The sequence below is a fragment of the Mustela lutreola genome, chromosome 8, assembly GCF_030435805.1.
Source record: "Mustela lutreola isolate mMusLut2 chromosome 8, mMusLut2.pri, whole genome shotgun sequence".
NCBI lineage: Eukaryota > Metazoa > Chordata > Mammalia > Carnivora > Mustelidae > Mustela > Mustela lutreola.
Window position 1 is genome coordinate 93348750 of NC_081297.1, and position 25042 is coordinate 93373791.

At 37.4% G+C, this 25042-nt stretch overlaps 1 protein-coding gene across 3 annotated transcripts in view; it reads left to right on the forward strand.

The window, feature by feature from the left end:
• Window positions 1–99: 99 nt before the first annotated feature.
• GUCY2C (guanylate cyclase 2C) overlaps window positions 100–25042 on the forward strand; it is a 130709-nt gene continuing 105766 nt past the window's right edge. Inside the window, exons 1-2 of one of the 3 annotated variants that reach the window (XM_059185991.1) lie at window positions 100–224; window positions 6676–6761. The gene's annotated coding sequence lies outside the window, so the exon portion shown is untranslated. Of the gene's footprint in view, window positions 225–6619; window positions 6762–25042 lie in introns of all 3 variants that reach the window. The other 2 variants (XM_059185992.1, XM_059185993.1) reach the window with 2 other exon arrangements.

Below are 25042 nucleotides of genomic sequence, written 5' to 3' on the forward strand. Positions count from 1 at the left end.
AGGTGTAAGCGAACGGCTAAGTAACCCCGTCCTCTGTCCCCGAGCCTATATAAAGAAGCTTCTATGCAAAATAGGGCTGGCTGGTATTGGTTCCGATTGGCTCGGAGGGCCGCGCGTCAGAGGGGGCGGCTCCCCACGGTAGACCCGCCCCCGGAGAACGCGGGAGTGGGATGGCGCGAAAGTGCCTGGTGCTGTCCTAGTGGCTCCCCGGAGTGCCGCACAGTGTGAGTATTTTATTTCTTTGCTGACGTCTGAGTAGGAGGGGACCAAGTCCGGACGCCTATTGAAGGCGGCAGAGCGCGGGCGATTTCGAAGGAGGGGCCTAGCTCCGGGCCGCGGCTCCACGGGGTTTGCGCTGCTCCGGGCGGGTGGGCGTCCCGGCCCGAGTACCTGGCAGGGGTGCTCGAACTTTCGCTGACCACGGAGGTGCCTGCAGTGCGGCCAGGCGCGCGGGGCAGCATCCTGCTGCTGCTCGGGAGTCAGTGTCGTGTGACCCGGCCGCAGCCGGGAGATAAGCCCTGGCTTAGGAGTAATGGCCCTTTTCTGAGCTGCCGGTGCGGCTGGAGGAGGGAGATGAGTGGAGGGCCGCGTTCTAATAAATTCCGCGCAAATGGCGTGGGCCAGAAAGCTGTGTGGTCGCGGGTCTTCCTGTTCCGTGATTCAGCGCGGCGGCCTGGCACCCGGAGCCAGGCACGGCCAAGTTTGAGGCTCTTTGCCCAGGCGGCGGGACACAGGGGGACCCGGCGCGGGGCGGGCCTGCAGGGGCCGCCTGTGGGGCGCCGCGGGAACCGAGCTTGAGACCGAGTTTGAAACATTTCTACTGTTCCTTAGCGGAGGCTGGCATTCTACGGTTTATCGGGGGTCAGGCGCTTTAGCATTTTGTGTTCGTTACTGGGTTTGATTCTCCGGCAAATTTATTAAGTATTGTTATTACTGTTTTACAGGTGAGGAAACTGATAATGGGTGGGGGGCGGGGGTGTACGGACTGGAGGCAGGATTTGATCCCAACCCTGTTGGATCCCGCACCCTTTGACCTTAACCCGTTTATGACTCTGCTTCTGCCATAGAGGCCTCTTGGCCCTACTTTCTGATATTTTAGTTGTAAGTACTTCTCTCTAGTCCATAAAGACTGAAGTGTGTTCGTGATTCAGGTATTAATTAAATTTTTAGGGCACTGAGTCCCAGAAGCTCTGCTCTCTTTAATCGAAGTGCAAAAAGTTACTTAAAAGAGAGCAGAATCTGGCACACCTTTGTGCCTCTCTATTTTTTGAGTGTGAATGACTGAATTTGAATAGATAGATAATGTACCTATCAAATCTCCAATCTAATATGAATCAAATTATTGAGGGGATTTCTGGGTGGCTCAGTGGGTTAAGTGTCTGACTTTAGCTCAGGTCATGATCTGGGGGGTCTTGGGACTGAGCACCTCATCTAGCTCCCTGCTCAGCTGGGAGTCTTCTCCCTCTCTGCCCCTCCTCCCCTCTTGTGCTTTCTTTCTCTCTCAAATAAATAAATAAAATCCTTTTAAAAAATTTAAGGATGAAGATTAGGACCCCAGTGGAGCATGGAAATAAGTATTTATATGGCAGTTCAATGTATCTATTCCTTAAGTATTTATCTTACAAGGAATTGGTTGTTTTATTTATTTATTTAGCTTGTATTTTTGGTGATGGCCTCAATTCTTCCTAGCTGCAAAATACAATTTATACCCGCCCTTATAACATAGCTATTTTTGTTCGTGTTTTATGCTGCTTATAAATTGTAAACAAATTATTTGAGCACAGGAAATCTTTATATTTGTCTGTGTAAGTCCCATGGTAGTAGTATCCAGTCCTAAAGTAATCATGTTTTCCAAACCTAAACTGGGTCACATGATTGAGAACACAATAATGTATCTGAAATTGAAACTGAGATTGATTGACTAATAAAATGCCTTACTACAAATGTTTGTTAAAGAAAGAATTTAAATCTTTGTAATGGGTCTCTTTTAACAGTGTGAATGGGACGCTTTTGAAATTAGCAAAGTCATCTCTTCTGATTTTTGAACATTTAATGCCTCATTTGTTCCAACTACATTAACTCTTGAAGATTCTGAGATAAATAAGCATAGTCCCTGCTATTGAGAAGCTTCTGTTTTCCAAGTAGAGAGGGAGGAGAACATCATCTGGGTTGTTGTACACATGTGGTTTATTCTAATGGAGGCCTATGATTTAAGTGCTATTGGTGTACAGAACAGATTTTGTCAGATTTGGGCTATCTTCAAAGATCAGATGGTAGTTGTTCTGAGCTGAAGGTCCATTGGAGAAGGGGACCGTGAACAAATGCCACAGTAGTTTCCAGGCATGCTATACTGGGGACCTCCTAATGTTGGATGTTTAATTTGTCCTGTGGTCCAAGAATAGTGCAATGGACTGGGTCAACAATTGGATAAAAACTGAAACCAAGTCCAAACAAACCAGTACAAAAGTGGACAAGAGACAGGGGAGCAACATGGCCAATAAGTACAAAAAGAGATGTTCAGCTTGATTAGTCGGTCAATCAGGGAATTGCAAACCAAGAACACAATGAAATGTAACTGTGCACTCTCTAGATCAATAAAAACAAAGTGACAATAGCAAGTGCTGCACGAAATCTCTTAAATTGCTAGTAAGAATACACATTCAACTATTTTTGAAACAAAAAGGTTGTCATTATCTTGTAAACTTAAATAAAGATAGATGCACATAGATGCTGACCCAGCAGTTCCACTTCTGGGTGTTTATCTAAGGGAGATTATTGCCCACATATATGAGGACCCATGTTGGCTAAAGTTTACCTTAGAACTGTTTAGAGTAGCTGGGCACTTGGGTGGCTCAGATGGTTAAGCATCTGCCTTCAGCTCAGGTCATGATCTCCAGGACCTGGGATTGAACCCACATCAGGCTCCCAGCTCAGCGGGGAATCTGCTTCTCCCTCTCCACTCTAGGCCACACACCCCACTCATTCTCTCTGTCTGTCTCTCTCTCACAATGAATAAATGAAGTCTTTAAAAAAAAAAAAAAACTGTTCAAAGTAGCAAAAACAAAGAAACCAAATGCATGTTGACGAGAGAGTGGATGAATTAAATGATGGTGAAATCGGATTTGGCAATCAGAATGAACTGATAAACACAATATAAACTTAGGGTGGTCTACATCCAGTGTTTGGTTCTTCTGCTGATACACATGAAAACTTAAGCCTTCATTTGGTGAATTTTTATTTTGAACTAATACACGCTTGATTACCATCTGTGGGAGCCCTGAGGAACTAATGGAGCATGTTGCCCTCTGAAGAAAATTGACATTTGCTTCGCCTTTGGGCCAGATGCTTCTATCAACTTCTGACCCCTCGAGTCCCCTCTTTGAGTATCTCGGCTTGATGGGAGAGTCTCAGATTCCACTTCACATCCTTATAGGAGCCCCAAGACTTCTTATTTACCGTCCTAAATTTTATGCTTGCTTATCCCTTGTTTTCAGTTGTAATTTCCCTATTTTTTAATTTTTTGCCCTTTGAAGATTTTCCTTATTTCCTGGGACCACTGTAATGCAACATTTGTGCTAGAAAGTTCATTCAGACTGTGTAGTTTGCCAAACTACTTGCAGTGGATTTTGCTAACGATAACATTTGATTTTATATGTCTTCCCTCACCAGTCTCTGAACTCCTTGAGAGCAGGAATCACTCAGATCTGTACTCCTCAAATAGCTCTCTGATCTAGAATTTTAATTGACACAGGCACTTATTAATGTTTTGGGAAGATTGTCTATTTGTATATTTGATAATATGGTAACAAAGTAAATTGAGTTGTTTTCCAAACATTTCTATGTTCTGAAAAGATTATATACCATGACAGCTGATCCTTGAATTAGTAAACTATTTGCCTTAAAGTCCTGCCCTGAAAGTTTTGTTTTAGTTGCATTTTCAGATTCTTTCACATTTTTACTTTTGTCTATTTAGACTTTCTACTTTTTCTTGAGTTAGTTTTGGTAATTTGTTTTCCTATAAAGCTATATATTTTATTAAAAAATAGAAAATTATACACATATCACATTCTAATATTAAAAACCTTGTCTATCTTTCTTATTTTGAATTTTGTGTTGTCTTCTGGTTATATTTTTCAGAAGTCTGGCATATATTAGCTTCTTCAAAGAAAAAAATTAGTCAATTTATCCGTTTAAAAACTTGAAATTTTGGGCGGTGCTTAGGTGGCTCAGTGGGTTAAGCCTCTGCCTTTGGCTTAGGTCATAATCTCAGGGTCCTGGGATCGAGCTGTGCATTGGGCTTTCTACTCAGCAGGGAGCCTGTTCCCCCCACTCTTACCCGTCTCTACCTGTCTCTCTGCCTACTTGTGATCTCTGTCAAATAAATAAAGAAAATCTTAAAAAAAAAAAACTCCACCCCATCCGAGGACTCTGGGATCATGACCTGAGTCAAAGGCAGAGGCTTAACTGACAGAGCCACCCAGGAGCCCCTGTTCAACATTGTTAATTATTAATTATATTCCAAAAATACAACCTGGATCTCTGTTTTTGCATACTCAGTGTATATTGTGCCTGATGATATTATTGTGTTGCCTCCTGCTATATTTTTGTTTCTGTCAATTTATCCTCATTTTAAATAATATTTATTTCATATAATTTGGTCATGTATGATTTGGTATTTTTGGTATGACCGTCATACCTTCTCTATGGGCTATACCTTTAATCAATATGAATAACTATTTTGACCACCCCCCCCCCTTTTTTTGGTCCCTATGTATCAACTAAGTTGAATTTCAATTAGTTAAATTTTTATGAACATAAAATTTTTATGAACTCAACTCAAGTCCTGTTTGGCATCTGCAACCCTTAATACACTAATTAAAATATTTCTAATTCTTAAAAATTAAAATTAAAAAATTAAAAAATTTCTAATTCTTAATACACTAATTAAAATGACTCCCCATTTCAACTATTTTGATTATTTAGGTAATGCATAAAATATCTACACCTATAATTCAGTAACATTATAAGAACAGTTTGGCTTACAACATTAGAAAAACTTAAATTATTTGATACAGAGTTTTGTTAGGTATTGTATGGCTTTATTTCTCCTACCCAAAATGAGTAACTTTTTCAAGATCATTCTACAAAGAATCATTCAGGGGACACCTGTGTGGCTTAGTCAGTTAGGTGTCTGACTCTTGATCAGCTCAGGTCTTAATCTCAGGGTTGTGAGTTCAAGTCTTGTATTGGGCTGCGTGCTGGGAGTGGGACCTGCTTAAAAAAAAAAAATAATTAGTTAAGCATCTGCCTTTGGTTGAGGTCATGATCCAGGGGTCCTGGGATCGAGTCCTGTATCAGGAGCTTGCTTTCCCCTCTGCCAGCTGATCCTTCTACTTATGCTCTCTCTCTCTCTCTGTCTGACAAATAAAATAAAATCTTAAAAAAAATCATTCAGCTAAGTATTTCATTACTTCATGGAGTCCCTAGTTAACATTAGAATTTTGGTTATATCAAACACTTGGGATGGGACAGCTATAAAATCTGCAACCAGAGTTTCACTGATTTCATCTGGTACATAGTAAGCGCTTGATAAGTAATCCTTGAAGTAATGAATATGTGAAATGGGGGTAAGGGAGGAATATCTTCATTTATTGTCAAAGATTAAGTCAATCATAGATAAAGGGAATTGAGTGGTTTTTCTTATCCTAATTAAGATTTACATCTGGAGCTATAAGGCATCCTACCTCTTGTCTTGCTCAGGGACACTTGATACTTGAACAAAAAATAAGATTCTGTTAATAAGAAGTGTATTGAGGGGCGCCTGGGTGGCTTAGTCACTTGAGCATCCGGCTCTTGATTTCAGTTTGGGTCATGATCTCAGGGTCGTGAGATCGAGTCCCACCTCAGGCTCTGTACTGGGCATGGAGCCTGGTTAAGATTCTCTCCCTCTCCCTCTGCTCCTCCCCCAACTCCTGATCACATGCACTTGTGCACACACACTCTCTAAATCGAAAGAAAGAGGGTGGAAGGAAGTGAAAAAAGGGAGGAAGGAGGGGAGAAAATTGTGGGCATGGGCCATGTGCTTTGAATTTACAGTATTCATTACCTTTTCAGTAAAATAAAGGGGAGGGGAGTGCAGAACATATGTATGCAATAATTTAAGCAGCACAAAGAGTAAGTGGCCTCACAGAGACACTAGTTAATTTAGATATAATTTATACGGATTTCATTCTTTAAAATAAGAAAACACAAGCTTCTTAAATGTACATGTTTGTCTTGAGCTATTCTATATGAAATTCTTCCCGGTATAACTGTTAAAGTTTGTGTTTTCCTTTAACAACCCTACAATGTGACCTTCAGCTGAAAATTATGTTAGCCTTTTATTGTTCATTTAATATACAGAATATTTATATGCAGGAGAATGAAATTGCAAAAAGATCTTTTAGATGGAAAACCATAAATCTTTGGGAGTAATTTTTCCCCATCCAGATTTCATGAAATGAAGAGAACTGAGGCAGATTTAAACTTTTGTTTTTAACGCCAGATATAGCTTTATCTCACAGTTTCAAAGAACTGTTATCACGGACCTTAAGTTTGCTCTGACTTTTATCTTTTGTAGGACAATGTACTTGCTCAACTACCTGGAAACTGATAACATGTACTGTTATGTTCCAGCAACCTCGAAATCTTTGATCTGAAGGAGCTTGAACAACTCTATCATTTCAAGTTGGAACTTTTGTGGAATACCTATGAAGTTCCAGGTAACATGCTAGATGCTGGGGATACATGTATGTTCCCCATTCTCTTGGGATTCAGAGTCCACGCAATACTGTCCATCCATCCATTCATTGAGTCAATACATACCAAGCCCTTAATCTGTGCCAGACCACATTAGGCGTTGAAGAAATAATGATACACAATGGTGAGCAAAACAAGGTGGCTGCCTTCACAGAATATAAGTCTAGTAGTGGGAGATACAAACAAGGAAGTGAGAAAATATAATGCAGTGTGTCAAATAGTATGAAGAGGAGAAACAGTGTCATGGGTCCATGACACTAACTAAGAAAGGCCACCTAACTAAGGCTATCAATGCTCTCCCTGGTTACCCTGGTTAATAGAAAATAGACTACTCTTTACAATACCATTAAATGATGGTGAAATTGACTCAATTTCAAAAGAGAAGAGTCCGTGACAACTCTCATAGAGCTCTCCCAACAGTATCCCCCTTATGGTTTCAAACATCTACTTCCATTTGATAAATTCATCAACAAATACAGGAAGTATTTACAACTCAACTCCCCCAGATAGCACCTCCTACTTCCTTTACAGTGTTTTTTAATAGTTTCGCAGAGGGACAATTATTATGCATGGGAAGATAATATCGAATGACTGAAACATGTGTCCTTCTAGAATGATGTTGACTGGAGAATGTTTGTGATGAAAGTTCTCCAAAGCTCTGATACTTTAGGCAATGTGCATAGTATTTCAGAGTTTTGCTGTCAGCTAGATAGTTTGTTTTTTAATGTCCTAGACCTTAAGCTCCAGTAGGACAAGGATGACCTAACTTTGTTTCCTCTTTATACTGAGCACCTAGCAGAATGCTCTGTACAAAGCAGGTGTTCAATCAACTTTGTCCAGTGAATACAGTCTTTGAACTGTTCCCTGAAAATGCATGAGGTTTGCTCCGATCAGGTTAGGTATTCTGGCAATACAGTAAATAAACCCCTGCACTATACTTGTAAGTGGAAAAATTCACAGGTACGTATAAGAATGAATTAGCTTGTATTTTATTAGAAAGGAAAGAAACAGTTTGCTAAATATTTTTTAAATATTTAAAGATTTAATATTTAAATCTTTAAATATTTAAAAAAATATTTAATATTTAAATCTTTAAATAATTGACTTAAATATTAAATCAAGATGAATTTACAGAGAACTTGGAAAAATGTATTTTATTCATGACATGATCAGTTATAATTGAAATTTTATATAACATTACTATGTAATACTAAATGTGTACAAAAAGTTGAAGAGTATTGCCTTCAACAAGAATCTATATAGAATAAATTATAGAATATAGAATAAATAATTATAGAATATAATTATAAATAATTATATATTATTTATATATAATTCTAATATAATTTATATATGTATATAACATATGTAATTATAAATGATTATAAATTTATTATAAATAATTATAGAATATAGAATAAATAAATTATAGGTGTATAATAATATATACTATATATTAGGTGTATATAACATACCTATAATAAAAGCCATATGGATTTTCAGATTTCTTTATGAAAAACACTTTCTTAAAAACATGTACACTGCTTTGCCTAATAGCACCTTGGAGCCTGGATACTAATTTCCATGTATTTGTTTGACCGTGTTCATAATATTAATTAGAATGTACTTAAATAACACCTTATATATTTAAAAGAGCTTTCATATAGGGAACCAACTTGATGCAGAAGGAAAAATCCTGGTTGGGAAATTAGTCTTAGATGGTAATCATAGTTCTGTTGCCAAATATCAGTGTGACCTTTGATTATTTGGCTTCTCGAGGCTTTTGTCTTCTCTTCTGCATGAGTAACACAGACACATGAGTGTGGAGACAAACCAGTTGTTTGTGTCTGATGTCAGTTCTGATTGGTCAATGATTTTCTCATAGCCATTTGTTAAATATTTTAAATATCACTTGATTTCTAAGGTCTCTTTTTTAACCTGGAAACCTATTATTTTTCATGCATCTTATGTTACCACCCCAGAGCTATTATTGCTATAGATAGTATTCTGCATTCATAAACATTTATTTTCAGGTCTTTTATTCATAAGCACAAATATGTATATAAGAATTTCAAAGTAGGATATAAAACTGCATAATATTGATATAGTAAAATAGTACAGTCAGTCTTTCCCTTTACCAACATGCTAAGGAGTTTTTAATGGGTAGAGGTTTATGGGTTTTTTTCAAGATTTTATTTATTTGTCAGAGGGAGAGAGAGACAGACAGAGTTTATAAGCAGGGGGATCGGCAGAGGCAGAGGAAGAAGCAAGGTCCCCACTGAGCAGGGAGACTAATGTGGTACTTGATCCCAGGACCGTGGGATCCTGACCTGAGCTGAAAGCAGACGCTTAACCAACTGAGCCACCCAGGAGTCCCTGAGGTTTATGATTTTTAAAATTTTCATCTTTAAATATTGTTATGTTTTCTACAAGAAATTTTCATAATTAAATCAGTATTTTAAAAAATTTTCAGTTTGAAATGAATTTCACAAACATAATATGACCAGAAGATTTTTTTTTAAACGAATTTATTTATTTGAGAGAGAATATGAGTGAGGGGGGATAGACTCCCTCCCTACTGGGCAGGGAGCCTGACGCAGGGCTCGTTCCATGACCCTGAGATCACACCTGGGCCAAAATCAAGAGAGTTGCTCAACCAGCTGAGCCACCCAGGCATGCCGTGACTAGAGGATTAATGGAAAGGTCCTGTAGTACCTATTTCCATACATATGTATGTGTATATTACAAGTGGGAAGAATATATCCTTCACATTACTGGACTCTATTATATATGATACTATCTATAGGTTATATATACCTTACCAAAATAGCTTTGTCTGTATCTCTTGCCTAGCTTACATTTCACATGTAAGGGGTAAGAATATGAACAGACTTAATTTCCTCAAGTAGATATGTCAGCCGTCCCTTTGAAAAAAAAGGTCCCTGGGGGCACCTGGTGGCTTAGTCCTTAAGCATCTGCCTTCTACTCAGGTCATGATCACAGGGTCCTGGAATCAAGTCCCATGCTGGACTCCTGCTTAGCAGGAAACCTGCTTCTCCCTCTCCCACTCCCCCTGTTTGTGTTCCCTCTCGCTGTCTCTCTCTGTCAAATAAATAAATTAAATCTTTAAAAAAAAAAAAAAAAGAGAGATTCCCTGAATTATAGGGGGAGACTCTGAAGGGAGATAAGGATTCTAAATGTAATCATTCACATTTAAATTCTGCAGGAGAATGATCTTGCTTAAATATATAATGAAGTAGAATTTTTGCAGTGGTTTCTAAATTCACTTGTTAAAGAAAGAAGATAATCAGGTCAAGTTTCAGGTTGTGGCCCTCCCTTCTGTCAACCTTACCATCTGTGTCCATTCTCTTTTCTCCTGCTTTGGTAGCTGCCGGCAAAACAGTAAGTTGATTGCCTGTGCAGATGTCTGTCCAGAACAGGAGATTAATTCCCTTCTTGCAGGCTCCCCTAAGGAAGGAGGAGGAAAGAGCTGTAAAACGCCTCTCCAGACTGACAATGCATAACAGTGATTATCCCTCTCTCCCCACTGAACCAGTGGCTTGTGGTGCTGCAGCTGAGGCAGCCTCCTTTTTAGTAAGCCCAGAATGGCAACGTCTGATCGCAGTGATGGCTCTGGAATTTGAGGTACATGATGCCTCTTTAGCCATGGCTGGGGCCCTAGTTATCAATTCTGGGACAACAAAAGAAGATTCACCCAACATCTTCTGACGTCCTCATAAATACTATAATCCACAGGTAATTTCTGTTCATAATACATACAGCTTTAAATATTTTCCATTGGCCCTTCTTATCTCTGTATGGTGGCATAGCTCCCATTCCAATTTTGTGTCTAGAATTTTTTGATGAACCCAGGATACATATTTATGTCCATGTGGAGATTCTTGAAAGATCCTGGATAACTGCTCCATTTCCCACCCCCAAATGTAACCGGTTTGTTGAATATTCTCAACTCAGGGGATAAATGTGAAAACTTCATCCATTCTCTGTCTTTTCATTTCATGATATTTTGAAAAGATTCCATTACTTCTTTGTCACTCCCAGTTATTAAAAGTCAAATCTATTTAAAGCTTCAATCTCTTACTCAGTATAAAAAACTTTACTTACTGGGGCACCTGGGGGCATGTTAGTTAAGCAGCTGACTCTTGGTTTGGGCTCAGGTCATGGTCTCATGGTGGTGAGATCCAGCCCTGTGCCAGGCTCTGTGCTCAATGTGGAGTCTGCTTGAGATTCTCTCCCTCTGCCCTTCCTGCTAGTGTGTTCTCTCTCTCTCTCTCTGAAATAAGTCATCTTTTAAAAAGAATAATAAACAACTTTCCCTTCCTCCATGACTGGCTACGAGAAGGCTCAATAGATTTGGAGTGGGAGGGGATGGCTTGTGCTTCCACTTTTCTTCCCAGTATTAGAAACCTGGAATGCATTGGGGGTCCTTTACACCAATTGTGGGGCACAGGAAAGTTCCAGTAAGCATCATGCCACATGTATTTGCTTTGGGTAAGTTCCTTAACAAATCTTGAGTGTCATTTTCTACATCTATATAACATGGCAGTAATATCTCTCAGGATTGGGACGCCTGAGTAGCTCAGACAGTTAAGCATCAGCTTCCAGCTCAAATCATATCCCAGTGTTCTGGATCAAGCCCTGCATCAGGCTCCCTGCTCAAGGAGCCTGCTTCTCCCTCTGCCTGCCACTTTCCCTACTTGTGCCTGTGCTTTCTCTCTCTCTGACAAATAAACAAAATATTTTTTTAAAAACCCACATATTTAAGGGCACCTGGGTGGCTCAGCGGGTTAAACCTCTGCCTTCGGCTCAGGTCATGGTCTCAGAGTCCTGGGATCAAGCCCCGCATCGGGCTCTCTGCTCGGCGGGGAGCCTGCTTCCCCCTCTCTCTCTGCCTGCCTCTCTGCCTACTTGTGATCTCTCTCTCTCTGTCAAATAAATAAATGAAAAAATCTTAAAAAAAAAAAAAAACCAACCCACATATTTAAAAAAAAATACCTCTCAGGATTTAATGACAGTTATAAGGGATGACATTGTCTGACTCTGGTTTGGGTGTTCTGACTAGCTTATGAGTGACTCAAGCACAGAGAGATTACACTTAAGTTCCTCTTTAACATCTTTTTGATTCCTCTTTATCCCTAAGCCCCTGGAGAAATACTTATTTCTTTTTGGACCTCTTTATATTTTCAAAACAAAATCTGTTATTCCATCTGTTCCTTAAAACACCTCATTAAGGCTTGTGTGCAAGTGTCCCTCTTGTTTCTTGTAGTTTGTCAGACTCCTGTCCCTTGAATAATTGTTCAAGTTGCCACAGCCGATTGGTAAGTCACATTCTGGCTGCAGCATGCTGCTTGACTTCTGCTTCCCAAAAGATATAAATGGCACATATTTATACCAGTGTTGCATATGCTTATTTATGTATAACTAAATATGACCACTCCATGAAATGTTGATGGGACATATTCAAATTAGGTCAGGAATGTTATTACATACTGATGTTTGATAAAAATTTTAGGAGTCAGTGATAACATATAGATAGTATAATTACCTCTTACGTGGTTGAAGACAAGGCATTATACAAGTTGAAGTCCTTCTGAATTTTAATAGTGTGTATGAATTAATTGTGGAAAAAATTATAGTTAACCTTTAAGGTAACAAAATTAAAGACAGTATTAAGAGAAACTCACGGTCTTGCTACCCTGCAGAACTATTGTCATTTTTCATAGTATTTCTGTGATGATGAACTTTATGTGTCACCTTGATGGGGTCAGGAAATTTGGCCAAATGGTACTTTGGATGTTTCTGTGAGGGTGATTTTTTGTTGATGAGATTAGCATTTAAATCAGTGGACTTTGCGCATAATGTGGGCAATCATTTGAAGGTCCTTAATGGTAACAAAGGCTGCCCTTCCCAGAGCAAGAATGAATTCTGCCTGCAGACTGGTCTTTGAACTTGAACTGAAACCATCAGCTCTTCTCGGTCTCCAGTTTGCTGGCCCACCCTGAAGATTTTGAACTTGTCAGCCTGCATAATCATGAAAGCCAGTTTCTTAAAATAAATTTTTCTTCGTGTGTGTGTGTGTGTGTGTGTGTACATATACATTCTACAGTTCTGTCTCTCTGAGACTCTTGGCTAGTACAGCCTAACATGTCATCATGTTTACACATGTTTTACTATATGTTAGCACACTATTTTGCATTTTTCCTTTTCTTTTCTGTTCTACCTATAGGTAAAGTTACATGGATAAGGAGACAGTACATCTCTAGAGGTCCATAATCAGTGTACAAACATTTATCTCCACAGTCTTTTTCTCTTTATCCTAGTAACATATATGTGTGTATGTGTGTGTGTGTATGTGTATAATTACTATTTAATAATACTATACCAATAATACTATTAATACTAATAATACTAATACTAATAATACTAATAATACTATTTAATAATACTATATTTTATATATACGTGTGTGTGTGTGTGTGTATATATAACTAGAATATTTTCTTTGACCTCATCTTGACCTCCCCCTAAATCTATCCTTGGATCCCTCTTGCACTTGAATGTCAGCTGTTCCGAGGTGCACTGCCTTCACTTCTTCAACTCACACTCACTACTTACCCAAATTTAAAAATCTTCCACCCTCATACCATACTGAAATGACTCTCAGGTTATCAAGGCCCTAATTTTAAAAATCCAGTTTTGTAACTTTTTTCTTATTATAAAAGCAGTGCATATTTCATAGGGAAACAACAGAATGTATAGAAAAAGCATAAGGAAACAAATTTTTAAAGACTCTCCTAAGCCCTGCCCTCAGTGGTCATCACTGTCAACATTTTAGTTTATATTATAGTATTATACATAAAGATTATATTCACATGTAACCATATTTGTTTATATTTAGGAGAACATTCAAACATTTATAAGCAGTCAGAAAATCAGGTTGAGAGTATATGTATTATTTTAATATTTGCTTTTTAAACATGTCAGCATGCCAAAAATATTTTCCGTGTCATTAACTATTTTCCCACAACGTGACTTTTATTAGTTGTCTTATAAACATACGATGATTTATTTAACCAATTTCTCATTGCTTGACATTTTGCTTATTTCCTTGGGAGCTGCTATAAATAATGCCACAATAAATATTATTGCACATAAATCCAGTGAACATCTCGGATTATTTACTTGAATATATATTCCTAGAGGTAGAATTTCTAGGTGAAGAAAAATGCCCAACTTTTGAAATATGCGGCTAACCTGCCATGGAGAAATATTATACCTTTCGGAAATTCCCCCATTTAGATAGTGGAGTGTTCATTTCTCCACACTCTTATCAACCCTGAATAGTCATATTTTTAAAACTACCATTTTTTTTTTACCTGAAAGTGATATTTTGCTTTTTCATCTGAAAAAGCTGCAAAATATGTCTCAATAAGTGTTTGTTGGATTAATTATTTTGAAACTGGAAATATTTTGAAAGGAATTATTTTAAAAAGATTGATTACTCTTTCATATATTGATTGGTCATTTGAATTTTCTTTTTTTGTGAATTTTTGGTTTTGCTATCTTTTATTTCCAATAGGAATGTTAGTGTTTTTGAATTTTTTTTATTTAAGATTTTGTGTATTATTTATTTGAGAGAGAGGCAGACAGAGATAGTGTGAGAGAGTAGGAGCAAGCAGGCCAGGGAGAAGCAGGCTCCCTGCTCAGCTGGGAGCCCAAAGCAGGACTTGATGCTGGGGTCCTGGGATCATAACCTGAGCCCAAGGCAGCCACCCAAGCGACTGAGCCATCCAGGTGCCCTGAAATTGCTTTAAAGAATCATTCCATATATTAGAAATATGATCACTGGTATGTCAATATTTTCAGCTTTATTTTCCCAATTCTCCTTTTCCTTTTTATTTTAGTTTTCAATAAAACCAAAAGTTGAACAGACTTTTTGAATGATTTAGAAGTTTTCTTGATTAATGAAAGAAACATTTAAAAATTACACAGGTTTTAACTAAAAGCCTGAGACATGATATTGAGTTATGTGAACATTATAAAATAAATATTCATTAATGTTTTAAACTCAGAATTCAATAATAATATTTGCCCCTCCAAATAGCAAATTATGTGTTTGTTTGATTTGTGTAGGTGTGGGATCTTTGAACATTTATCTTTATTTATTTTTCTTTCAAGATTTTACTTAAATTCAAGTTAGTTAATATGTATATATATATATATATAGTATAGTGTTAGTTTCAGGGGTGGAATTTAGTGATTCATCGTTTGCATATAACAACCAGTGCTCATTACAAGTACCCTCCTTTATGCCCATCACCCAGTTACCCCAACCTCAAACCCACCTTCCTTCCAGCAACCATTTGTTCCCCTTAGTTAACAGTCTTTTATGCTTTGCCTCCCTCTCTGTTTCTATCTTATTTTATTTCTCATTTCTTTCCCCTATGTTCATCTGTTTTGTTTCTTAAATTCCACATATGAATGAAATGATACGGCATTTGTCTTTCTTTGATTTATTTCACTTAGCATAATATATACTAGTTCTATCCACATCCTTACAAATGGCAAGATTTCATTCTTTTTGATGGTTGAGTAATATTCCATTATATATGTGTACCACATCTTTTTTATTCATTCATCATTCAATGGACGTTTGAGCTTTTTCCATAGTTTGGCTATTGTGGACATTGTTGCTATAAACATTGGGGTGCATCTGCCTCTCCTAATTACTATGTTTGTATCCTTTGGATAAATACCTAGTAGTGCAATTGCTGAGTCATAGGGTAGTTCTATTTTTAACTTTTTGAGGAACCTCATACTGATTTCCAGAGTGGCTGCACCAGGTTGCATTCCACCAAGAGTGTAAGAGGGCTCCCCTTTCTTCACATTCTCACTAACATCTATTGTTTCCTGACTTGTTAATTTTAGCCATTCTGACTGATGTGAGGTGGTATCTCATTGTGTTTTTGATTTGTATTTCATTGATGATGAGTGATGTTGAGAATTTTTTCATATGTCTGTTAGCCATTTGTATGTCTTTGGAGAAATGCCTGTTCATGTGTTCTGCCCATTTCTTAACTAGATTTTTAAATTTTGGGGTGTTTGATAAGCTTTTTATTTTGTTTTGTTTTGTTTTATTTTGTTTATTAACATATAATGTATCATTAGCCCCAGGAGTACAGGTCTATGACTCACCAGGTTTACGCACTTCACAGTACTCACCATAGCACATACCTTCCCCAGTGTCCATAACCCTGTCTCCCTCTCCCTACCCCTCCTACCCGCCCTGGCAACCCTCAGTTTGTTTTATGAGATTAAGAGTCTATTATGGTTTGTCTCCCTCCCGATCCCATCTTGTTTCATTTATTCTTTTCCTACACCAAAGCCCCCACATTACCTCTGAACTTACTCATATCAGGGAGGTCATATGATAATTGCCTTTCTCTGATTGACTTAATAAATCCTTTATTGATACTAGCCCTTTATCCAATATGTCATTTGCAAATATCTTGTCCCTTTCCAGTGGTTGCCTTTTGGTTTTGTTGATTGTTTCCATTGCTGTGCAGAAGCTTTTTATCCTAATGGAGTTCCAGTAGTTCATTTTTGTTTTTGTTTCCCTTGCCTCTAGAGACATGTCTAGTAAGAAGTTGCTGGGGCCAAGGTCAAAGAGGTTGTTGCCTTGTTTGCCTCTAGGATTTTGATGGATTCCTATCTCCCATTTAGGTCTTTCATCCATTTTGAATTTATTTTTGTGTATAGAGTAAGAAAGTGGTTCAGTTTCATTCTTCTGCATGTGGCTGGCCAATTTTCCCAACACCATTTGTTGAACAGATGGGTTGGATATTCTTTCCTGCTTTGTTGAAGATTAATCAACCATACAGTTGTGGGTCCATTCCTGGGTTCTCTATTTTGTACCAGTACCATACTGTCTTAATGACTATAGCTTTGTAATACAGCTTGAAGTCCAGAATGATGATGCCTCCAGCTTTGATTTTCTTTTTCAACATGACTTGGCTATTTTGGGTCTTTTCTGGTTCCATACACATTTTAGAATTATTTGTTCTAGCTCTGTGAAAAGTGCTGGTGTTATTTTGATAGGGATTGCATTGACTGTGTAGACTGCTTTGGATACTATAGATGGATACTATAGATGTTTTAACAATATTTGTTTTTCTAGTCCATAAGCATGAAATGGTTTTCCATTTCTTTGTGTCTTCCTCAATTTCTTAAATAATTTTTCTGTTGATTTCAGAGTTCAGGTCTTTTACGTCTTTGGTTAGGTTTATTCCTAGATATCTTATGGGGTTTGGTGCAATTATAAGTGGGATTGATTACTTGAATTCTCTTTCTGCTGCTTCATTACTGTTGTATAGAAATGCAACAGACTTCTGTGCATTGACTTTATGTCCTGCACCTTTCCTGAATTCCTGTATCAGTTCCATCAGTTTTTTGGTGTAGTCTTTCAGATTTTCTACATAGAGTATCATGTGACCTGCAAAGAATGAATACTTAACTTCTTATTGCTGATTGGGATACCTTTTGTTTCTTTTTGTTGTCAGATTGCTGAGGCTAGGACTTCCAGTATCATGTTTAACCATAGTGGTGAGAGTGGATATCGCTGTTTTGTTCCTGACCTTAGGGGAAACGCTGTCAGGTTTTTCCCCATTGAGGATGATACTAGTTTTAGGTCTTTGTACATGACCTTTATGATATTGAGATATTTTCCTAATACCCCTACTTTCTTGAGGCTTTTTATAGTTGTTTTATTTATTTATTTATTTATTTATTTGAATGAAGGGAGGGACAGAGGGAGAGGGAGAGAGAAACTCCAATCAGACTCCACACTGAGTGCAGAACCCGACCCTGAGAGTGCAATCTCAAGACCCTGAGATCACAACCTGAGCCAAAACCAAGAGTCAGATACTTAATCAACTGTGCCACCAGGCATCCCTCTTGAGGGTTTTTGTCAAGAATGGATGCTGTATTTTGTCAAATGTTTTTTCTGCATCTATTGAGAGGTTCATATTGTTCTTAGCTTTCTTTTATTAATGTGCTGTATCACGTTGTATCACGTTGATTGACTGATTTGTGACTGTTGAACCACCCCTACAGCACGGAATAAATCCCACTTGATTTTGGTGAATGATTCTTTTAATGTACTGTTGGATTTGATTAGTATCTTGTTGAGAATTTTTGTATCCATGTTTATCAGGGATAATGGTCTGTAAGTCTTTTTTTTTTTTTTAATTCAAACGAACTTTTTATTTTATTTTTTTAATTTAATTTAATTTTTTTTTCAGTGTTCCAAGATTCATTGTTTATGCACCACACCCAGTGCTCCATGTAATATGTGCCCTCCTTAATACCCACCACCAGGCTCACCCATCCCCCCATCCTCCTCCCCTCCAAAACCCTTAGTTTGTTTCTCAGAGTCCACAGTCTCTCATGATTCATCTCCCCCTCCGATTTCCCCCAACTCACTTCTCCTTTCCTACTCCCAGTATCCTCCATGTTATTCATTATGATCCATAAATAAGTGAAACCATATGATAATTCTCCTTTTTAGTGGGATCTTTGTCTGGTTTTGGAATTAAGGTAATCATGCTGGCCTCATGGAATGGGTTTGGAAGTTTTACTTCCATTTATGTTTTGTGAGAGTTTCAGAAGAGTAAGTATTAATTTTTCTTTAAATTTTTGGTAGAATTCCCCTGGGAAGCCATCTGGCCCTGGAGTCTTGTTTGTTGGGAGATTTTTGAGTGCTGATTAAATTTCTTTGCTGATTATAGGTCTATTCAGATTTTTAATTTCTTTCAGATTCAGTTTTGGTAATTTATGTGTTTCTAGGAATTTATCCATTTCTTCCAAATTGCCTAATCTGTTGGCATATAATTGCTAACAATATTCTCTTATAGTTGACTGCATTTCTGTGGTGTTGGTTATGTTCTCTTTGTTTTCGTTCATGATTTTATTTATTTGGGTCCTTTCTCTTTTCTTTTTTATAAGTCTGGCCAGGGATTTATCAATTTTGTTAATTCTTTCAAAGAACCAGTTCCTAGTTTAACTCATCTGCTCTACTGTTTGTTTGTTTGTTTTTTTTAAGTTTCTTTATAATTTATTGCTTCTCTAATCTTTATTTCCCTTCTCCTACTGGGTTTAGGCTTTATTTGAAGTTTTTTTTCTCTATCTCCTTTAAATGTAGGGTTAGGTTGTATATTTGAGACTTTTCCTGCGTCTTGAGGTAGGCCTGTACTGCAATATACTCCTCTCTTAGGACCACCTTTGCTGAACCCCAAAGATTTTGTACTGTTGTGTTTTCATTTTCATTTGCTTCCGTATCTTTTTTTAGCTTCTTCTTTAATTTACTGGTTAACCCATTCCATTCCTTAGTAGGATGTTTTTTAACTTCTTTGAATTTGTGGACTTTCCATATTTTTTCTTGTGGTTGACTTCAAGTTTCATAGTAAACATTTAATCTTTAAAAATAGAAAGGGAAAGGTAGGCCATTTCAGGGGGTCACATCAAAAATCTTATCTTTCTATTTGGCTGTGTGATATGGAGAAAGGAAGAATATGTGTGCCTGAGAGGCAGAGGAACAGAATATTTTGGTTTGCTCTCTCTATAGCATTTTGCACAGTTAACAGCTGTCTTTTTCTGGGAACTTTAATCTTTTGTCTTTCACAACCATGTTTGTAACCTTTACTTTTGGGCAATCTCCTTTTCTATCTCTATTTCTTTGCTTATCCTTTTAAATGCAAGTGTTTTTCAGCATTCTATCCATCTTCTCTTTGTCTTCTTTTATCTGGTTTACCTGGGTAATATTTTTCACAAATACACTTTCTAAGTTAGCAGATATCTTCTTCCTCCAAACTGACCCTTATGATCAATCATAACTGTGAACAATATTTTCTGTTACAAATGTTGATACTGAACAAATCCCAGACATTCAGAGGCTTAATGCAATACAAAAGAATGTCTTGCTATTATGGTAGTCCAATGAGGACAGGTATGCATGGTCAGAAGAGAGCATTCTTTTTTTTTTTTTTTTTTAAAGATTTTATTTATTTGACAGAGAGAGATCACAAGTAGGCAGAGAGGCAGGCAGAGAGAGAGACGAGGAAGCAGGCTCCCTGCTGAGCAGAGAGCCCAATGCGGGACTCGATCCCAGGACCCTGAGATCATGACCTGAGCTGAAGGCAGCGGCTTAACCCACTGAGCCACCCAGGCGCCCAGAAGAGAGCATTCTTTCCTGATTTGATTTAGGTGTGTATGTGAGTACACTTCGCTTTTACTCAGGTGAAGCTAAATGAAAGTCTTCTTTAACACTGACCTATCTTCTCACCTAAGTGAAACAGAACTTAATGGGGCATTGCTAAATAATGAAGAATACTACTGATACATATTGATCCAAGAAATTTCCTATAAAACAACTAGGTTTCAAGAAATATTAAAAGATGACTTGTTGCTTATTAGTGGAGTTGGTGGAGGTACTATGACCATGCAGTTGTTGGGGTGATTAGAAGTAGGGCCATGAAATCTGTGCAGGTCTAAGATGAGGGTGCTTGATACAGTACAGTTGGGTTGTTTTCTTCCCATGAAATTTTAAAAAAGAAAGAAAAGAGAGGTTTACTAAAAAGTCAAAAAGCAGAGGCACCTGGGTAGTTCATTTGGTTAAGCATCTGACTCTTGGTTTTGGCTCAGATCATGATCTCAGGATTGTCCTGTGTCTGGCTCTATGCCCAGCACAGACCTTAATATTCTCTCTCTCCCTTTCCCTCTGCCCCTCCTACTCCTACCCCTGTGTGCTCTCAGGCTCACTCTCTCTCTCTCTCTGTCTCTGGGGGAAAAAAGGAAACCTGAAGGCATGATGATAAAAGTTATATGACCACTCTATAATGTACCAAATTTATATTCCACTAGGGAATTCATCCCTGCCATTCCCAACACATCTAAGTATTTAATCTTTTTGGAATATTTAAAGACAGAACTAATAGAATATTCAGAAACAAATCTTTAATGTACATCTCTCCACCTAGAAATATATTATTTAGAAAATTGTGGGGGAAATTGTGATTAATTGTGAGTATTTGCCAAGCAGTCCTTTTTCTTTTAAGAAAATATTGAATTGGAATTAACAATGCAGCTAATCTTTGTGCAACTCTTCCACAGTTCAACCAAGAGTGGCAAAGAACACAAGATGATTAAATTCATTGTCTTCTGTTTCTTTCAATAATTCCAAAAAATTCTGATGGCTCATAGCATTTGTACATATTCCCTGAATGACTTTAAATGCAGTAAATGCTATGGCAGTGTTCATAGTTTTCTTCAGAATACCAGGGCGTATGCATTTTCAGTCTGCATCACAGATGGAAACAAAGCAGGAAGGGAAACATGTTTTCTTTTTTAAATTTCATTAAACCAGTACTTTTGGCTTAAGAGAGTTGGAGACTCTCTGTTGTGATAGAAAATAATATTCCATATCTAAAATTCTTTGGCTGACATATGAAATTCAAAAATAGCTATGCTCCTCGTTCTATTTGGTAGGCCATGAATTAACAACGTTTCTACGCAAATATGGCTGTCCTTGAGAAGTGCGTATCCAGTGTTACTTGGCGGTGATTCTACATTCCATGCCTCATCTACAGGCAAGAGGCTAAGGACAAGTTCTTGCAGTTTTCCCAAGTTTGAATCCATTGATCCTCTATGTTATAGAAAGGTTTTGCATTCCACGGGCAGTTGTTTGGTAGCTTAATTGAAATCAATCACTTTTTGTGAAATACCTTTTTAAAGTCTTTTTCTCATAATTTTCTACCAAATTTTCATAATTGAAATAATAATGTATCTTCCCATTTCTCCACCTAAAAATTATTTTTTTGTGTAACAACTAAGCTTAATTTAATGGTTAAAGGCTCAGATTATTTTTAAATTATTTTTAAAATTATTTTTTCAATTATTATTAATTTTAAAATTAATCTTAAAATAAATTTTTAAAAAATTATTATTATTATTATTATTTTCTCATACAATGGGTTTTTATTTAACTATTCATATGCACAGGTACAACAAACTCCAGCACAGTGATTGCGGGGTCAAATCCTTTACTTATGGAGTTAGGAAAAAGGTCATTAGACTGGTGTAGGTCCCAGTTAGGAATGTCTGAAAGGAAGACTGGAGAAAGAAGTTCCTCTCTCAGTTGCTTTCTCTAAGCCAGTGTTGTGCCAGAAATCTTTTTTTTTTTTTTTAATTTTTTATTTTTTATAAACATGTATTTTTATCCCCAGGGGTACAGGTCTGTGAATCAGCACTCACCAAAGCACATACCCTCCCCAATGTCCATAACCCCACCCCCCTTCTCCCAACCCCCCTCCCCCCAGCAACCCTCAGTTTGTTTTGTAAGATTAAGAGTCACTTATGGTTTGTCTCCCTCCCAATCCCATTTTGTTTCATTGATTCTTCTCCTACCCACTTAAGCCCTCATGTTGCATCACCACTTCCTCATATCAGGGAGATCATATGATAGTTGTCTTTCTCTGCTTGACTTATTTCGCTAAGCATGATACGCTCTAGTTCCATCCATGTTGTCGCAAATGGCAAGATTTCATTTCTTTTGATGGCTGCATAGTATTCCATTGTGTATATATACAACATCTTCTTGATCCATTCATCTGTTGATGGACATCTAGGTTCTTTCCATAGTTTGGATATTGTGGACATTGCTGCTATAAACATTCGGGTGCACGTGCCCCTTTGGATCACTACGTTTGTATCTTTAGGGTAAATACCCAGTAGTGCAATTGCTGGGTCATAGGGCAGTTCTATTTTCAACATTTTGAGGAACCTCCATGCTGTTTTCCAGAGTGGCTGCACCAGCTTGCATTCCCACCAACAGTGTAGGAGGGTTCCCCTTTCTCCGCATCCTCACCAGCATCTGTCATTTCCTGACTTGTGGATTTTAGCCATTCTGACCGGTGTGAGGTGATATCTCATTGTGGTTTTGATTTGTATTTCCCTGATGCCAAGTGATATGGAGCACTTTTTCATGTGTCTGTTGGCCATCTGGATGTCTTCTTTGCAGAAATGTCTGTTCATGTCCTCTGCCCATTTCTTGATTGGGTTATTTGTTCTTTGGGTGTTGAGTTTGCTAAGTTCTTTATAGATTTTGGACACTAGTCCTTTATCTGATATGTCGTTTGCAAATATCTTCTCCCATTCTGTCAGTTGTCTTTTGATTTTGTTAACTGTTTCCTTTGCTGTGCAAAAGCTTTTGATCTTGATGAAATCCCAATAGTTCATTTTTGCCCTTGCTTCCCTTGCCTTTGGCGTTGTTCCTAGGAAGATGTTGCTGCGGTTGAGGTCGAAGAGGTTGCTGCCTGTGTTCTCCTCAAGGATTTTGATGGATTCCTTTCTCACCTGGAGGTCCTTCATCCATTTTGAGTCTATTTTTGTGTGTGGTGTAAGGAAATGGTCCAATTTCATTTTTCTGCATGTGGCTGTCCAATTTTCCCAGCACCATTTATTGAAGAGGCTGTCTTTTTTCCATTGGACATTCTTTCCTGCTTTGTCGAAGATTAGTTGACCATAGAGTTGAGGGTCTATTTCTGGGCTCTCTATTCTGTTCCATTGATCTATGTGTCTGTTTTTGTGCCAGTACCATGCTGTCTTGATGATGACAGCTTTGTAATAGAGCTTGAAGTCCGGAATTGTGATGCCACCAACTTTGGCTTTCTTTTTCAATATCCCTTTGGCTATTCGAGGTCTTAAAAATTATTATTAAAATTATTTTTAATTCTAGTCCTAGCTAATGAATTTTATCAATTCTTTTTTAACTTTTGATGGAAATAACTTATCAGAATCACTATGTATTTGCTGAAAATGTCTCATAATATTATAAACTTTTTTTTGAAGATTTTATTTAATATTTGAGAGAGAGAGAAAGAGATAGAGGGAGGGGTAGAGGGAGAGAGAGAATCAGACTCCCCGCTTGCTGAGTGGGGAACCTGATCCAGGGCTGGATTCCAGGACCTGGAGATCATGACTTGAGCCAAAGACAGACACTTAACCAACTGAACCACCCACGTACCCTTCAACTTTATTTTTCTTAACACAAAAGATAGATTTTTGGTTTTGCTCTATCACAGCAAAATATAATTTCCATTTATCATAAAATATGCAATATTTTCAAGTGTCTTTTATTCTCTACTGTTCTAGTTGTTTAAGCTTCTTTATCTCTATCCTATCCTGTATCAATATTATGCCTTCATTTTTAATGTAAAAATTTTTATATACTTCATTCTTAATAGAAAAGATAATTTTATCATTTAGAATAGTAAATGTTTATTAAATAAAATTTAAATAGCTATAAATGTAACTCCTGCTTTCTGCATAAAATATTCATAGAAATACAAGGAGCATAGAAAAATCATCACTAGAACTTATCAGTCTCTTTACAATGACTTGTTTGGAAATATGTTCATGTTTAATACTACAATCAGGGCACATACTTTTTTTTTTTTTTTTTAAGTAGTCTCCACACCCAACGTGGGGCTTGAACTCATGACCATGAGACCAAAAGTCACATGCTCTACTGACTGAGTCAATCAGGTACCCCAAAGCACATACTTAATAAGAGAACTACATATATTGATAATATTTTATGTCAGGGATTGACAAACTTCTAAGAAGAAATTTCTATGAAGGCCCAGATAGTACATACTTCAGGCTGTAATAGCTGGATAAGAGTCAAAGCCAAGGATATTATGTAAATATTTACATAAAAAGAGAGAAAATAAATTTCCACAATCTTGATTAATGAATTTCAAAAGCTAGTAATTGACTAAAATATTTTGGTAGTATAGCTCTACTAGGAGAAAAATGGAATTCTGAAGCCAGGAAGATGACCTTCTGCTTATTTGGGATTCTAAAGTTGATATTCTCATCAAAATAAATTACAAATGTTCATCTGTTAATGTGTTTTAAGATTTTATGTATTTTAATTCTGAAAATTTACTTTCCACATAGGCACTGCCAAGTATGGGCATTAACTCACAACCATCTGATTTCAGTTGAGCATACTCGTCAGTCAGGTGGCATTTTTGACCTTGCAGCCCCGTCACTACATTGCAGTTTAATTACTACTTCCAATTGAAGTATAGGTGGACATTCCTCAACTGCATAATTAAATGGAATTTGAAGTATGGAAATAGCTTTTGCACCCACATCAAGATCA